This window comes from Pelophylax lessonae, assembly GCF_965119305.1.
Source record: "Pelophylax lessonae genome assembly, chromosome: 1".
Taxonomy (NCBI): Eukaryota; Metazoa; Chordata; class Amphibia; order Anura; family Ranidae; genus Pelophylax; species Pelophylax lessonae.
In genome coordinates, this window is record NC_138768.1 from 434,264,506 (window position 1) to 434,279,680 (window position 15,175).

Below are 15,175 nucleotides of genomic sequence, written 5' to 3' on the forward strand. Positions count from 1 at the left end.
TTCTTCTATTATTCTAACCTTGAAATAGGAGAAATTAGAAAACTCAAAGCCAAAGAATGGGAAAGGAGGAGGAGAGGTGCAGGGAATTTGGCAGCTCCATCTGCAGTGGAGGAAGAAGCTGAGGACATGGGCCCAGATGCTGGCACAGATTCTACGAAAGGTAATTGGTTCCTATGCACAGTCAAACATTAATGTACCATATTTTTATGAGATAACCATGTACATGTCTTAATATTTGTTCCTAAAATAGCTATCAAGCAGGGCACCATGTCCTAACAAATGTACCTCTTGTGACTTTTATGATCTGGCAACTTTTTTGTATTATGTAGATCAAGACATTCTTCCAGAATTAATAATGGTGGAGCCAACAAGTGTCCAGACACCAGAGCAACATGAAGGTTGGTAGGCACAGATTTTTGGGTAGTGGGATAATAGAAATATGTGTATTTGCAAGGATTGTTTAACCTTATATTCTTGTATTCCCTTACAAATTTACATTGCAGATGTTCCCTCATGCGAGGATGTGGCATCTCCAGCCGGATCGAATGTTCAGACATCAGAAAGAACATCTCATGGCAACTTGCCAAGCAGCCTTGCTGGCACATCTGGAAATTTGGAGGATCCTGGACCAAGTGTCGGAGAGCCAGTTGTGTGCCCACGTAGGTTTTTTCATAATGTTTTTTTAAGTGTGTTTGTCATTTGCTGTATTTGATGTAATGCTTCAAAGGAACGACCTGTATGTTCAATAATGTAAATCAGATGTGGCAAGCTTTGAAAATATGTGTCCATTATATAATCATATAGTGTAAATTCGTCATAATTTTTTTTTTTTATTTGTTAGATTTGTGACTATATGATTATATATTACACACATGATTAAATATTTTTGCACACCTGATTGACATTTGACATAAAAAATATGTTTTTGACTTTTGCAGGTTTCTAGCCCCTTGCACACAGGGCATGAGCTAAAAGATGTGCCAAAGCTTTGTTTAACGCCAGAAAAGCAGCTGTAAATACGTGTTTTCATTATTGGGGAGAATTTGCGTAATCACACGTTTTGCCATGTTGCTTTTATCATCGTTATTTTCAGCCTCCATTTGTAAACACTAGTTCCCTATGTGAGCCTCTTTATTTGAATGGAAGTCGCACCGTAAGTCGGATCAGGATGCTCTGACTTGCGGGGCCACTTGCGCTGTGAAGATTATTGAGGGGGAACTACACAGAAACATTGGAGAAGCCGCCGTGGGTGTCCCCCCCAAGTTCCCAAGCAGGCCCTTTGTGTGTGGTATTGAGTTTGAGGGTAGGCCCACAACAAAAAGACGGCGTGGGTTACCCCCAAAATCCATACCAGACCCTTATCCAAGCATGCAGCTTGTCAGGCCAGGAAAGGGGACGAGCAAGCGGACCAAACCCCCCCTGGACCACAGCAGGACACATGCCCTCAACATAGGGGGCTTTTGTTGCTTTGGGCCAGGGGGGGCTCTGCACCCCACACCCAAAAGCACCTTGCTCCCATGTTGAGGAGGAAAAGGGCCTCATCCCCACAACCCTGTCTGGTGGTTTTGGGGGGTCATGCGGCCAGGGGGTTCCTAGGACTTTGGAAGCAACCTTTAACAAAGGGTGGCCCCCAGATCCCAGACCCCAATCCCTATGTGAATGGATATGGGGTACATAGTACCCCTACACATTAACCACATAAAAGGAAGTGTATGTGAATAATGACAGGAGACGTTTCTGAAATGTTCTTAAATATCTTCATCCGGTCTTCTCCACTCTGCTCTTTGGATCTTCTCCTCTCCACTCTTCTGCTGTACAATCTTATGCTCTTATGTTGTCTGCTCTTTTGCCCTAGGCTCTTCTTCTTCCTCCTGTCCTCCTCCGATGCTGTTGCCGTGCATTCTGCCCGTCTCTGTTCTCTGCAGCTTAATATATATACATTACGACCATGCTCTGACAATAACGTCATCATGCGTTCACACCCCTAATGAATATATAGTAAGCTCCAGAGACCGGCATAATCATCAGCAACAGCATCAGAGGAGGACAGGAGGAAGAAGAAGAGCCTAGGGCAAAAGAGCCTAAGAACAGGGTAGTTATTAACTCGAGAGTAATTTAAGATAACCTGGACACCAAATGTTTCTCTATTATGACTTCATGTAGGTGATTCACATTGACTCAGTTGTATTTTTTTTTACAGATCATGTTTTACATAGTTGCACTCATGCAAAATTGACCAGTGAGGCTCTACAATGCTGCTCAGACCTTGAAAAAATAAAGGAGACTGCAACAGCATTACAGAATAAAATGGGAGATTTCGTGGACATGATTGGCAAATTTTAAAAAAAATTTTTACTACGTTTTAAATGTTTTTATTGGGATGTTCCTGATTTTACCCATTTTGTATTGTCTTTTACGGCATATTTATTACACTCAGATGTTAAGGGTGTACCCAAGTTTGGGAAAAGCACTTTACAACACCCTAACCCTAACCCTGTGAATGTTTGTTACTAAAACATTTTTACATTCAACAATGTGTGTTCAATTCTTTATTTGACTTTCATTGGGGGGTCCAGGTCTAAAGCTGTGTAAAGAAGCACTAAATGTATGATGGCTGTCCTATTCACATATTCACATGTTAATGAAAGCATTTTGGACACTGCCATATGCGAGTTGCTGGAGGTGTCAATGAAATGTTAAAGATCCCCCCAGTTTGAACGCATATCACAGTGCGATCTGACATTTCACACAGGATCGGATCACACAAGTGTGAACGACTGTGCGATCCTATCCTGATGCGGCTGAATAAATGCATCATGTGCGACTTTTGTGCGAGTGCAGTGCGAATTTAGCCATACAAACTGTATAGCTGATTTTGGCCTGAACATCTGATCGCATGTAATAAAGGAGCAGTGTGCTCCGATATTACATGCCATCAGATGTGTAGTGTGAATTGAGACATACACTTTGTATGGCTACATTCGCACTGAACACGCACACAAGTCGCACATGACCCTTTATTTCTGATGTATCTGGATTGGATCGCACAGTGCTTCACACTTGTGGAATACAATCCTGTGCAAAAAGTAAGTGGCGGGTCACCCTTATGCGATGCAGGAAGGCTGCAAAGTCGCAGACTTCCAGCATCGCATAAGTGTGAATCAACACTCAAGGTACTAGCAGTCCTAGGATTCAATATGGCATTGATATTGCCAGTAGCAATCAGTGTAGGGAGATCAATGTAATCTATAGTGTATTGCTTGTTCGTTGCTCTAGTTCACTTTCCATTACCTATATATAACACTTTGAGATCAACAATGATCAAGTTTCACATAACACTGACATATCCTAACATTGGTGGGCAGTGAGAAGGATGTCATAAATGAACACAACATAACAGGTGTAGGTACGTTGTTAATACCCTAATGTATTATATGAAATATATAGGATGGGCACCTTCTGGACAATGACCACCAATGTAAGGTGACATTAGATGAACCTTGGGTGTGACCTAGTTCTCAATGTGAGAGGGTTTGTGGAAATGTTATGGGGTGCAGAAGGCCCTTGTATTTACACCACTGGCTAAAAAATAACACATGGCCATCATCACTTTGGATCAGCTGGTGAGAGACTACAGTAAAGAAACACACTGATGAATGTATTAACCCTTCCAAAGTCACACATATATAACACATGATTAACCCAAAAAATTATGTTTGGCATATGTGCCCAAATGATTAGAATCCACAATACAGAATCATTGCAATTTTGGTTTAATGTGTCGAAAAATCTGATTTCTCTGACATTTATCTTGTGTGTCAAATCTTTTACAACATTAATGGGTGTGTGACAGTGATTGCTGCCAGGACACAGCTCCTCTCCCCACAAAATATTCCAGATATTCCTGGCGGATCTGACGGGCCCTCTGTGATGCCAATCCTGAGCGTCCAACTTGCATTGAGGTCATGGACTCCATTTGGTCACGAGGTTTTGCCTCTCCACTTGTACCTGGCATAGCAGGGTCAGTATCCAGTTGCTGCATAACATAATTTTCTGCATTCCTGCGTAGAAAGTTGTGCAAAATGCAGCAACACAGGACCACGTTATCAACTTTGTACAGTGCCAGGTGTATGGACGTCAGGAATATTCGGAACCGGTTGGTCATTATCCCAAAGGCATTCTCAACAACTCTGCGAGCTCTGGACAACCGGTAGTTGTAGATCCTTTGCCCGGGGGTGAGGTTCCTCTGAGGGTAGGGCTTCATGAGATGCTCCCCAAGCGCAAAAGCATCATCTGCTATAAAAACAAAGCTCATACTCTCAACGGTTTGCTCCCTGGATGGCAGGTTCAGAGTGCCGTTATGAAGACGACGAGCGAACTCCGTCTGCTCAATAACTCCCCCATCCGAATTGCGGCCATTTTTGCCAATATCCAAATAAATAAACTCATAGTTTGCATTAACTATGGCTGGCATGACTATACTAAAAAATCCTTTATAATTATAATAAAATGCGCCCGAATTCGGAGGGGGGACAATGCGGACGTGCTTCCCATCTATAGCACCCCCACAATTGGGAAAATTCCACTTCTCCAGAAATTGAGCAGAAATCTCCAGCCATTGCTCTGCGTTTGAAGGAAACTGTGGGGGAAACCAAAAAAAACAAGATTTAGTGCTTAAGCACATCACATTATTAATTACACACACAGTTGTCTGTTAAATGCTTATGCAACTTTGAAAAAATATAAACAACAGGAAGGCAATCGTTTGGATTTGGGGATGTAACATCTACATACATTTATTTTACACCTCCTATTGTTCTTATATTGTAAAGGGCCATACACACTATAAGATTCTCTGAAGACCTTTTCCTTCAGATTTACCTTTTCTATGTAGTGCAAGGGCCTGCCAGATTGCATAGTATTTGAAAGTGTTTAGGTTTGACCTCATATTATCTGGTTTTGGTAAATCGTAAGGAAAAATTGTTCTGAAAATCTTATAGTGTGTATGGCTCATTATACTCACCAGCTAGAGCAGAGATTTACTAACTACGGCCCTCCAGCTGTTGCAGAACTACACATCCCATGAGGCCTTGTAATTCTCTGACATTCACAGACATGACTAGGCATGATGGGAATTGTAGTTCCTGAACAACTGGATGGCCATAGTTTTAAGACCTCTGAGCTAGAGCTTTGGTATATGCTGACTTTTAGATTTAGCATGTGGGTGGGGGAATGGGTAAGTAAAACTGGGCATTTATACATCAATAAGGGCTTGTGGTCAGTGAAGGTTTTAACATCATTACATAAATATACACAATCATAGGTGGGAATGGATGGACTGATGTATTTAAGATAAATCATAAACTAGGTACTAAAACATTGGCCAAGGAATAATTGTTTGAGGGAAAGTAATAAAATGACACAAATTCAAAATACTGTTAACAGGCAATGCGTTTAGGGACACATAGTAGAGAATGGTGAGGTGGTTAGTGGGTAATTTTACAAATGGTTAAGATAATCTACATCTTTACTACTATGTGCATGCGGACAGAGGGTAGTTAAAAAATAATGGCCTGTGTCAATTGCTGTACATCCAAAAACATCATAATTCGGGTGAGATGACTAATACATGTAATGTAATGTAAAAAATAAAACATACCTTGATATAGTCCTTCTGCAAGACCTTGATGATAGCAGAGCAGGTCTCAGGGATGATGATACCAAGTGCTTGGGGGGAGATGCCTGTGAACTTCAGATCCTGCAGGCTTCTCCCTGTTGCAAGATACCTCAAAGTCGCAATTAACCTTTGCTCAGGAGTAATTGCAACCCGCATACAAGTATCCTGCTTCAGAATATAGGGGGACACCAGGGCAAGAAAACGGTGAAAGATGGGATCCGTCATCCTCAAATAATTCCTGAAGTCATCAGGATTATTTTCCTGGAGCTCCCTCAGCAAGGACATGTGGGAAAATTGATCACGGTTAAGCAACCAATTTTTCATCCAGGAGGTCAGGTTCTTCTTCCTCTTGCTCATACGTCGCTTCAGAGCCAAAACTCCAACGCTAAGTACAGCAATGGTCGAATCCACGGGCTCCATAATAAATTCTCGAACGATGTCTCGGAAAATAGCGAAATGTCGTCAACCAAACAAATGCTACCAATGGTGAAAAGAGAAATAGGTGCGCGAACCTTTAATGAGAAAAAGGAGTGAAAAAAAGCAGCACTGAAAAATTATAAATATGTGAGGGGTTGTAACAAATGAAAAACATCAATTACAGAGTGCGCTAAAAAATTATGGAACACAAATATTCACAAAAATGGTGATTGCTGATACTCAGCTAAACACAAAGTCTATATTCTAAATGATGAGACTGTGCAAAAGTCTTGAAAATCCAAAGAATATAGTGAGGTTGGGGAGTGATGAAGGATAAGGGTAACCTCTTCCCAAACGGTGATCCAGACAGTGCTCAAATGTACACGTGATGCACCCGGTGTTAAGAAGGGACTCTTACCAGATGATGGAGAGATGCAAACATATAGTGTATAACCCTGGAGTCCGTTAGGTCAGCTTGTAGGAGAGAATTCACAATAGGAATAAAACGACCATCTGCTTCCAAAGTGTAGGGATCTAGAGGCTTCCACTCAAGGGGATATCGCCACCAAGAACATACCCAAGGAAGAGAAGGGGACTATAGTGCATTACCTCACTTTATTGAACCAATAAGAAAGAGTAACACTTACATTGTCAGGAGAAAAAACAGCATATGTAAAATTTTTTGGATCGAGGACCTCTGCAGTAGTCCGGGATCATAGGCAACACGGCTAGCTCCCCCCGACGCGTTTCCACTAACAAGTCGGCTTCTGGGACTGGAGCTGTAGCCGTGCTGCTCGCATCTCTCATGTAAATAGTGTGGCTGATGGACACTTCCGGTGCGGCCGTGGCGAGGACCCGGAAGTGTTGTGACGCACTTCCGGTTCAAATGTTAGCCAATCACGGTATGTTAAGATGAAGACCCGGAAGTTCTAAAAAGCGCTTCCGGAGGCTTCTGCGGCCAATCACATCGGATGTCAACAAAACTCATCATCCATAACACCGGAGTATAAATAACATAACTGTTCTTATCGGTGCCAAGAATATTGGAATTGTATATGAAGGCAAGCGATTCCATCTGTCTATATAATTATCAAAAAGGAATCTATTATAAATAAAAGGCAGACAGAATTCTCTTATTAGAAGTATATGACAGATGAGTTATATTAAAAAGGGTTTAAAATTAACACATAAATTCCCTAAATTACCACAAATTTGGTCTAAGGACCCGGAAGTGGTTTTAATAATTGTGGCTAAAACATTTACTATATAAAAATATGTGAAAAATATATAAAAAATATATAATATAATTTTTAAAAAATTTTATTTTTAAAATTTATTTTTAAAAAACATCTAGGGTCATCAAACGTTGTGTAATTTTTTTTTTTGGGGTGTGTGGCACCAAAAGTCTCCATCCGCCAATTTCACATTTATATAAACGTATATGGCCTAAATGCTAATAAAAACATGACATTAAAAAACTTAATGTAAACTCTTATTTCAAACATATAAGAGAAAATAGAGAAAAAAAAAGGAAGGTAATAAAGCAGGGCGGGAAGGGAAAGGTAAACCAGAAGAAACTTAGAATGTTATTATCCTATGTGGGTGTGTGGTTATTCATTATTGATGTGGGCATTAATGTCCCATTCCACATTCATACCCCATGGCTGATAGCATTTTAGTTCATGAATCCAAAACGTCTCTCTCCTGGAAATAGATCTCTTCATGTCACTCCCCCTCCAATGTGGGGAATAGCACTCAATCACAACAGCTTTCAAATTTGAGTAGCTTCTATTGTGACACTTATCATGATGGGAAGAGAGACTATGACCAGGGAAACCTATTTGTATATTGGTGAGATGTTCACCTATTCTGATACTGGGGGTCCTGATCGTTCTCCCAACATATTGTAATCCACATCCGCACGTTAGGAGATATACCGCCCCTTTGTGATGGCAAGTGGTAAAGTTTTGGATGTCATATTTTTTCTTGGTAACAGTAGAGTTGAAGGACTGAGTTCTCTGTGTATTCAACTCTTTGCAAACCCGACATTTCTTACAGGGAAAGAAACCTTTCATGTTAGAAAACATTTTCGGGATGGTGGGTTTCTCTACTGGAGTAGGGGCAATAATGTCCTTCAAATTCTTAGTCCTCCTAAAAATAATAGGGGGTCTCTCAGGAAGTGTTGGTCCTAATATTTTGTCTCCTTTTAGTATATGCCAATACTTCCTGAAGGTGTGATTGACCCACCTATAGCCAGTTGAAAATGAAGTAATAAAGGCATATTCAAACTTAGAAAAGGCACTTTCTGGTTTGGGTTTGGGCACCACTAACTCTTTTTGAGGTACATTTTTAACTTGAAGGATGTTTTGTTCCAGAATTTCCTCTTTAAACCCCTTTTCAACAAATCTATCCTTCAATATTTTACTTTGCACCTCAAAATCTTGTGAGTCAGTGCAATTACGACGTATCCTCCTAAATTGGCTGATGGGGACCGAGGTTAGCCAGTTAGGGTGATGGCAGCTATCTAGGGAGATGAACCCATTCTTGTCCGTGGGTTTAAAGAAGGTTCTCGTGCCAAATTTACTTCCCATCCTGTATATAACCAGATCTAGGAAATTTATGGATGTTTCACTGAACTGATAAGTGAGGCGAATGCCCCAATCATTGCAGTTCAGTCTATCCATAAATAATTGAAGAGAAGAGATGTCACCTTTCCACAGCAATAAAACATCATCTATGTATCTTCTCCATAGAAAGATGTTGGGTTCTCTAGCGGCATAAATATTGCGGTCCTCCCAGAGTGCCATAAACAGATTGGCAAGGCTGGGAGCAAATTTGGCTCCCATTGCCACGCCAGTCTGTTGTAAATAAAAATTCCCACCGTAGAAAAAATAATTATGCTCCATTCCGAATTGTAATAACTCAAGAATGAATATTTTTTGTTTGAGTGGGAGGTCGTAATTGCTTTCCAAAAAAGTGCTGACTGCCTCATATCCCATCTGGTGAGGTATGATGGTATACAGGGATGAAACATCCGCTGTAACCATCAATACCTCACCTTCTACGTCCAGGTTTGTAAGTTCCTGGATGCATTGGGACGTATCTTTCAAGTACGCAGGGGTTTGTTGTACCAGAGGTTGGAGGAAATGGTCCACGTATTTTCCTATTCGGGAGGTCACCGAATCTATCCCGCTTATTATTGGACGGCCCGGAGGTTTGATTAAACTTTTGTGGACCTTAGGTAAATAATAAATAAGTGGGATTCTCGGGGCTAAAGGAACAAGATGTTCTTTCTCTTTGTCATTGAGAATGCCCTCTTGGTGACCCCTCAATATCAACCGCTCTAGTTGTCTCTTGTATGAATAGGTTGGATCATTGGGAAGGATCCGATATGTGTCGCTGTCAGACAGCAAGCGATCCATTTCTTCTATATAATCCTCTTTCTTAAGCAGTACAACTCCGCCTCCTTTGTCAGCAGGGCGGATAATTAAGTCTTTCCGTTCACACAGTGACTTAACTCCTGTCATTAAATCCTTCTGACGGTGATGGTGAAATTTGGCTTCATCTAGGTCTTTCAGAACAAGGTCTTTAAATACCGTGATGTTGCTACTTTTTACACCTGAAGGGTTGAAAAGTGAGGCATTTTTAAGTTTGGTATGGGTGTATGGAGAGACTTGATAGCTGGTATAATTCCTTTCCCTAGCATTTGATAGAAAATGTCTCTTCACATTGAGTTTTCTGACAAATTTGTGCACATCAATAAATGTGTCAAATTTGTTGATACCTTTCTTTGGTGCATATTTTAGGCCTTTATCGAGGGTACGTTGTTCAGATTCTGTTAGCGTGATTCCACTTAAATTAAAGATGCCCTGCCCTTTCATCTTTTTCTTTTTCCGGGAGTCACCTCCTCTGCACCCCCTCGTTTTTTTCTTTTGCCTTTGTTGTGGCCCTTCCCTAAAAAACCCCTCGGTTTCTGGCTAATGGGGGTATTTTTTTGGTAATTATTTGGAGGTTCATACTCATCGTCTTCACTCTCTTCAGTGTCATCTTGCAAAGATTCATATCTGTTATGAGACACTAGCTGTCTTGGATCTTGATATGAAGGTCCAGGATAGTTTCCTTCATAGTCCAGGGAGGATCTCCTGGGTGATTTAAGAGAGGGTGAGGCATGATGTCTAATGGGTTTATGACCTTCCTCTTCCCACCTTAAGTTTTTTACTTGAGGGTGTTTGGACCCTTTGACACTGTTTCCCTTCCCTTTTGAGGGAGCAAACTCTTTTAGAGGTTTGAATTTGGAGTAATGGGCTCCAGACGTGGAGGGTACCGCGTCTCCCATAGAAGGGAGTTTTTGGTTATTGGAACTCATAATTTCCTGTGTCTCTTTGGAATTGGTACCAGTAACCTCGGGATTAGCTGAACCGCCAGAGGTGGAGCCAAATTTCTCCCCAGTGTTCAATTGCCATTTGAACACACGGGTGGAGTTGTAATCTTCCACATCCCGAAAGTACTTTTTTCTTTTCTTTATTTTTTGTTCCTCCTCCTCCATGGTGAGGATCTCTCTAAGTTCTTTAGTGTAAATTTTGTAGGCCTCTTCTTCTTTGAATGGTGTCAGCTTCTCCTTAATTTCTAGAATCTCCTTGTTGAGTCTAATGGTTTTCCTCCTTTTTCTATCAACAAGGAAACTTAGTAGGCTAATGCCTGCTCCATTGAAGAACTGACTCCACTCAAGAAGCTCTGTGTCCCCTTGATCGGGAGTAATGTTCCACCTGAGGCTACGGGGAACCATTTTTTCATCTATATATTTCTCTAGGAAGACTATATCCCATGCGGCATGTAATTCTGCCACCATTACATTTTTTAGTCGCATGAATATTCCTCTGAGATCAGTGGATTCAGTTTTATTCCTAATGAATACATCATCCACTGCTAGTTTACGGGAACTGTGATATTCAAAAATATCCATTTCCAAAAGGACGCAGCTAACCTGTGAAGGTGTATAATCAATGGTGAAAAGAGAAATAGGTGCGCGAACCTTTAATGAGAAAAAGGAGTGAAAAAAAGCAGCACTGAAAAATTATAAATATGTGAGGGGTTGTAACAAATGAAAAACATCAATTACAGAGTGCGCTAAAAAATTATGGAACACAAATATTCACAAAAATGGTGATTGCTGATACTCAGCTAAACACAAAGTCTATATTCTAAATGATGAGACTGTGCAAAAGTCTTGAAAATCCAAAGAATATAGTGAGGTTGGGGAGTGATGAAGGATAAGGGTAACCTCTTCCCAAACGGTGATCCAGACAGTGCTCAAATGTACACGTGATGCACCCGGTGTTAAGAAGGGACTCTTACCAGATGATGGAGAGATGCAAACATATAGTGTATAACCCTGGAGTCCGTTAGGTCAGCTTGTAGGAGAGAATTCACAATAGGAATAAAACGACCATCTGCTTCCAAAGTGTAGGGATCTAGAGGCTTCCACTCAAGGGGATATCGCCACCAAGAACATACCCAAGGAAGAGAAGGGGACTATAGTGCATTACCTCACTTTATTGAACCAATAAGAAAGAGTAACACTTACATTGTCAGGAGAAAAAACAGCATATGTAAAATTTTTTGGATCGAGGACCTCTGCAGTAGTCCGGGATCATAGGCAACACGGCTAGCTCCCCCCGACGCGTTTCCACTAACAAGTCGGCTTCTGGGACTGGAGCTGTAGCCGTGCTGCTCGCATCTCTCATGTAAATAGTGTGGCTGATGGACACTTCCGGTGCGGCCGTGGCGAGGACCCGGAAGTGTTGTGACGCACTTCCGGTTCAAATGTTAGCCAATCACGGTATGTTAAGATGAAGACCCGGAAGTTCTAAAAAGCGCTTCCGGAGGCTTCTGCGGCCAATCACATCGGATGTCAACAAAACTCATCATCCATAACACCGGAGTATAAATAACATAACTGTTCTTATCGGTGCCAAGAATATTGGAATTGTATATGAAGGCAAGCGATTCCATCTGTCTATATAATTATCAAAAAGGAATCTATTATAAATAAAAGGCAGACAGAATTCTCTTATTGGTTCAATAAAGTGAGGTAATGCACTATAGTCCCCTTCTCTTCCTTGGGTATGTTCTTGGTGGCGATATCCCCTTGAGTGGAAGCCTCTAGATCCCTACACTTTGGAAGCAGATGGTCGTTTTATTCCTATTGTGAATTCTCTCCTACAAGCTGACCTAACGGACTCCAGGGTTATACACTATATGTTTGCATCTCTCCATCATCTGGTAAGAGTCCCTTCTTAACACCGGGTGCATCACGTGTACATTTGAGCACTGTCTGGATCACCGTTTGGGAAGAGGTTACCCTTATCCTTCATCACTCCCCAACCTCACTATATTCTTTGGATTTTCAAGACTTTTGCACAGTCTCATCATTTAGAATATAGACTTTGTGTTTAGCTGAGTATCAGCAATCACCATTTTTGTGAATATTTGTGTTCCATAATTTTTTAGCGCACTCTGTAATTGATGTTTTTCATTTGTTACAACCCCTCACAAACAAATGCTACCGAAATCAGTGCGAGATGCCCAGAAGGGTCACGGCCAAACACTCACTTCCTCTTTTGTAGCGGCGGACGTGCGTGGAACGTGCGTTGAACGTACTGACGTCATTTTCTGTCGGCCGACAAAAGTCCAGGGCAAGTTTAGAGCACTTTTCAACAGACAAACAACAAACACGACAGCCGTGGACATTTGACGGCCGATCGGTCGGCCGACGATTGGTACGTGTGTACGAGGCTTAACTCTACAATTTAAAGAGTCTCTACAATGAGAGCACATGCATTTAATGGGATAGATGAAGGACAGGTGACTAGGGAGCCCACCCCTCCTTAAAGGCACAGGGTCACACTGAACACCCAGCACATTGCACAATGGCAGCAAAGGTGTCAGTGCGTTGCCTGGCTCAATATAGATATCAATAATGCAAAAAGTGGTCACCGCCTCCACCTATAACTGGTCTTAGTGGTAAGAAGCACTGGAAGGGCAGACGCAGATCAAAAAAACGAAGAGATTTCCAGTCACTACTTACCAACCAGCCAGCGACCAACCGAATTGACCTGTCTAACAGTATGCGTTAAAAACAGGGGTTTGGTTGCACACATTTGCAAATACATGTGTAAGCTGCAGGCCCCGACAAGGCACCCTGTGATCTGCAGTCCCTAACTCTACAATTTAAAGAGTCTCTGCAATGAGAGCACATGCATTTAATGGGATAGATGAAGGACAGGTGACTAGAGGGAGCCCACCCCTCCTTAAAGGCACAGGGTCACACTGAACACCCAGCACATCGCACAATGGCGGCAAAGGTGTCAGTGCGTTGCCTGGCTCAATATAGATATCAATATCTAGCTGGCTGGTTGGTAAGTAGTGACTGGAAATCTCTTTGTTTTTTTGATCTGCATCTGCCCTTCCAGTGCTTCTTAGCACTAAGACCAGTTATAGGTGGAGGCGGTGACCACTTTTTGCCCTAACCTAAAAAGAGACTGTAGAAGGCTTATACCGAAATACCAGCCCTGGAAAGGACTTTTGTGGATCTTGACAGCGCTATATGTGTCTAGCAAACTCTCCCTGATGAGCACAGCAGACCTCTCCCTACACTGGCAGAAAATGGAATGTGAAATGGCCGCCAGGTCAGGTCTATTTATAGGGTAGAGGGACTGTCCATGTGCTGGAATGTTTCAATTGGCTGTCCCGTTCCACCTGACGGCTGTGTCATGGGTCAAAGTTCTCCCCAATGTAAACAAATATGGCCGCTGCGAACGACGCCATGAGCCTGAAACTTTGGCGGGTAGCGAACAAGCAAAGTTCGCCACGAACCGACCGCCGGGCCAACCGCAAGGCCATCTCTAGTCTTGGCCACCGTGTTGCAGCTCAGTTTCAGGGTCTTGGCAATCTTCTTATAGCCTAGGCCATCTTTATGTAAAGCAACATTTCTTTTTTTCAGATCCTCAGACAGTTCTTTGCCATGAGGTGCCATGTTGAACTTCCAGTGACCAGTATAAGAGAGTGAGAGCGATAACACCAAATTTAACACACCTGCTCCCCATTCACACCTTAGACCTTGTAACACTAGCCAGTCATATGATACCGGGGAGGGAAAATGGCTAATTGGGCCCAATTTGGACATTTTCACTTAGGGGTGTACTCACTTTTATTGCCAGCGGTTGAGATATTAATGGCTGTGTATTGAGATATTTTGAGGGGATAGCAAATTTACACTGTTATACAAGCTGTACACTCACTACTTTACATTGTAGAAAAGTGTCATTTTTTCTGTGTCATCACATGAAAAGATATTATAAATATTTACAAAAATGTGAGGGGTGTACTCACTTTTGTGAGATACTGTATACTGTATATACAGTATGTGGGATATTTCTTTTCACCTTTTTTCATTCTTTTTTTCTCTTATTCTTGTTGTCTTCTTCATATAATGTTTTCATATCTCTGAATTTTTTGTGCTGAGCATATACACCATTTGGTTATTATATTTTTTTTATGGTTGGCTCAGTATTTGGTTTGGTCCTACCTTGTTTTGCTTGTTATTCGTTTCGCGATTTTTTTGTTGCAACTCTTTTTTGTATTGGGATTCTTATGGCTATGCTGTCTCCTTTTAATTCCCACAGGATATCTGTTCACTTTACTGTCTACATTTTTTTATAGAAACTCACACAGAGAGAGGTCAATGCTGACACTGCCCCAATTACCTAACACAGGTGTATGGGGATTATTTAAGGAATGCTTGCAAGACTCCTCTTGGTTATGAATAAGCACAGGATTTTTGTGTAAAACATGTCAAACTACTGTCCACTGTCTCTGGTGTCTGGTGTGTGTCCCACAGTCTTTTCATAATAAATGGACTTGGACCCCAGCATCCTGTGCAGCCATTCTTTCTATTGATTAAAGCCCCGTACACACGTACCGATTGTCGGCCGAACGATCGGCCGTCTTTTGTCCAGGGCTGTCCTGTCCGCTGAAAAGTGCAAAAGACTGCACACGAATTTTGTCGGCCAACAACAGCCG

At 41.7% G+C, this 15,175-nt stretch overlaps 1 protein-coding gene across 1 annotated transcript in view; it reads left to right on the forward strand.

Moving 5' to 3' along the window:
* SHOC1 (shortage in chiasmata 1) overlaps positions 1 to 15,175 on the forward strand; it is a gene marked incomplete at its 3' end in the record, with an annotated part of 329,963 nt that overhangs the window by 242,835 nt on the left and 71,953 nt on the right. The gene's annotated exons all lie outside the window — the stretch shown is intronic.